The sequence below is a fragment of the Thermobia domestica genome, unplaced genomic scaffold (assembly GCF_964235325.1).
Source record: "Thermobia domestica unplaced genomic scaffold, izTheDome1.hap1.1 HAP1_SCAFFOLD_2171, whole genome shotgun sequence".
NCBI classification, from domain to species: domain Eukaryota; kingdom Metazoa; phylum Arthropoda; class Insecta; order Zygentoma; family Lepismatidae; genus Thermobia; species Thermobia domestica.
In genome coordinates this window covers 8,032-11,350 of record NW_027657873.1, presented here as the reverse complement: position 1 = coordinate 11,350, position 3,319 = coordinate 8,032, and the positions used below count along the sequence as shown (strand labels likewise).

General features: G+C 35.0%; 1 non-coding gene across 1 annotated transcript; it reads right to left on the bottom strand.

The window, feature by feature from the left end:
* Positions 1-747: 747 nt before the first annotated feature.
* LOC145678241 (5S ribosomal RNA) lies at positions 748-866 on the bottom strand. The gene has a single exon (XR_014130318.1). It is a non-coding gene; the product is annotated as a 5S ribosomal RNA (ribosomal RNA).
* Positions 867-3,319: the final 2,453 nt, after the last annotated feature.

The following is a 3,319-nucleotide window of genomic DNA, read 5'->3' as shown; positions in this document are numbered from 1 at the left end:
GGAGAGCTATGCCATTTACATCTACAAAGTTTTGAAGCAAGTGCATCCTGACACTGGCATATCTAGCAAAGCTATGAGTATCATGAACAGCTTTGTTAATGACATCTTCGAGCGTATTGCTGCTGAAGCTTCTCGTTTGGCCCATTACAATAAGCGGTCAACTATCACCAGCCGGGAAATCCAAACAGCTGTGCGCCTTCTTTTGCCTGGTGAACTTGCCAAGCACGCTGTAAGTGAGGGTACGAAGGCTGTTACCAAGTACACAAGCTCTAAGTAAAAATCTTCTTCAAGATTTTTCATTTCAAACGGTCCTTGTCAGGACCAACACATTATTCGAAAGAGTTAAATCACGAAATTTGCTTCATTCTGTTATGTAGAAACACCTTGAAATCCAATTTCTATATGCTGTTAGTAAAAAAGTAAAGCACATAGCGGAGATGTGTCGTGCTTGTATACGAAAGGCATTTACTCGCCGGAGATCTACACTTAGTCATAATAATTTACTTTTAAAAAGTGGTAATACATTCCGTGTTAAGTATAGTAGTAGGTGCACACGGATCGGAAATCAGGTTATTTTAATGTGCCGTGCAAATAAACAGGCTGTTAGTGTAAGAAATAGTGGGTATAACGCTTAGAAATCGATTAATCGCTATGAAATAATGTTGATAAATTATCTCTTGAAAGTACTATAAAATTAATGTTTCTAGTATTTTCGTACTTGAAGGATAATGAAATTTGAAAAAGAGATGCCAACAGCACCTGGTGTTCCCAGGCGGTCACCCATCCAAGTACTGACCAGGCCCGATGCTGCTTGACTTCGGTGATCGGACGAGAACCGGTATATTCAGCATGGTATGGCCGTTGGCAACTACCTTTTCTTCAATGTCCTGTTAAGGAAGTATGTTTTAAGTAAGAATTGACATTATTAACTATAAAGGCAAGCATATTAACGTCGTTAACATTACTTGGAATATACTAATATTCGAATAAATATTTGAATGTTCGAATGATGAGTGATTCGGATGTTCATAGTGCCACTATGTCCTATCGAGTTTACTATCACGAACCACGTATGAAATTGTATATAAATAAATAAAAATAAATCCTTTATTAAGTATTGATTACAGGAAAAAGGCAAACTTACATTCTTTAATGTACACAATGAAATGTATGAAAGATATTTTTAAGATATGTTTCACTTACCCTTTATAACGCAAGGTAGTTTTCAGTGTAGCATCCTCTTCAGCTGCGAGATAACGTAAGGCAGATGATCATTCAGTCGTGAAGCACTAAAATGTAATATACATTTTAACTATTATCGATAAGAATTATTTACTGCAGGGATGCAAATAAAGTGAGGCAAATTAGTAAATAAAAACCGATACTGTAACTGATAATGTAATTACGTATCTGTATTAGTTGTATATACAGTAATCGCACGATTATCCGCGGAGTTGGATGTTGGCATAATCGCGCATAATCAGCAGTATGAGCAGAAAAGGGAAATGAAATGAAATCTTTAGATTTACGTCGCATACTTATACCGGTTACGCTAAAGGAGACGGTGATGATGAGTACTGAATGAAGAAAGTGGGAGGAAACGGGAGAAACCCGAGAAAACCCATGAGCACGGTCTTTATGCACGACAAAGTTCACACGGCACGAGCTGGGATTGAACCAGGGACCCCAAGCACCGGAGGCCAAAAAAGGGACAAAAAGTCTTTCGTGCAACTTTCGTTTTCGGTAAAAAGTTTACACATAATTTAGAAAGAGTAGTTTTCTGGTCTTTTTATTTCACAAGTTGGTTCATGTCTATATTTTTTACATGCATAAAAAATTTTTCAACTCCCTTGCTTAGTTCCTGTTAAAGACCTCTACCTCTGATTGTATTTTTTGCACATATTCTTATTGTTTTCAGACAACATTTCTAAGAGCGTAATTTATCGTCAGCAAGAAAAGAAAAGGAAAGCCTCGGATAGTGGAATGTGTACTGTATATATATATATATATATATATATATATATATATATATATAATATATATATATATATATATATATATATATATACGTATTAGTATATAGTTTTATTTTATACGTCTCCTATTATTACACAATGTGCAGATATTGTGAAAGCGCAAGTAAATATGTATAACTCCCCGTTCTGCACTTAATAACTTGAAAGAAGTTCGGGGAAGGTAGTGTAACAGAAAGTGCAAACAGAAATGAGGGTTTACAGGCATTTAATATTATTCCGTAGTAGTATGATTTTTTGTAAAATATATATATATATATATATATATATATATATATATATATATATATATATATATATATATATATATATATATATATATATATATAAACATACATATTCAATGATATAGTAAGAGGTTAGCAGCACTGATAGAACTGCAGAAAGTACAAAACCGTTAATAAGAAAGAGAGAGAGATGGTGGCCGCTTTTGTGCTTTTCATTGGCTAATTCCGAATTGCGCGCGAATACGTACGAGATTTCTTTCTTTTTCCTCTTCGCAGCCCAGATGTTGCCAATTAGAAGTTTTTAGTACTACATTTGTATGAAAATGTTGCCTTTAAGAAATGTGGTTTGCATACGGAGAAAAGAGCAAAATGAATATTTATCTTAGTGGGCATGAAAAAAGACGAAACATTTTGCAAGATGGACACACGAACTTCCTTAATGCAGGCGTTCAGTACATTATTGTAAAGAAAAAAACACTAAAAAGAATTACTTCAATATCCCTAGCAACATTCAACAATTCATAGAGAAAAATCTTTATTTTGAGAACAATGGAAAACTATGTAATTGTAGATAACTACTAAATTTAATGATTAAGGAAAACGTTTAGGCCCGGCCCTTCAGAAAGAAAGTGCACAGAATTTTCTCTCATGGAAGCAATTGCAAAATCAACATTTTGTTTGCAGTTATAATTAGAGGATCTATATACAGGGTGTTCGAAAAAGAATGTATCCTCTTGAAAGAAAATATTCTCTGGGCCCCTAATCCTTTATATACCGAAAGGAAGTTTGTATAGCATTTTTTCTTACCTTCGTTAGAAGAATTGAAAGTGACTACTATCGTGACACGGGAGATATTTGATCGATAGTCGAATTACTCCCATGCTCGAATGAACACGTCTCTTGTAAGGAGAGGAAAGGCTTCTGTGATCCGCTATCGCAGCTGTGTCATATCTGCAGAGAATGTTAGGACACAAACGTGATCTTTGAGAGCCTCGTGAAAAGAAGTCGCATAGTATCATGTGTGGAGACATCGGGGCCATCTGAAGAACGCTTCATCAT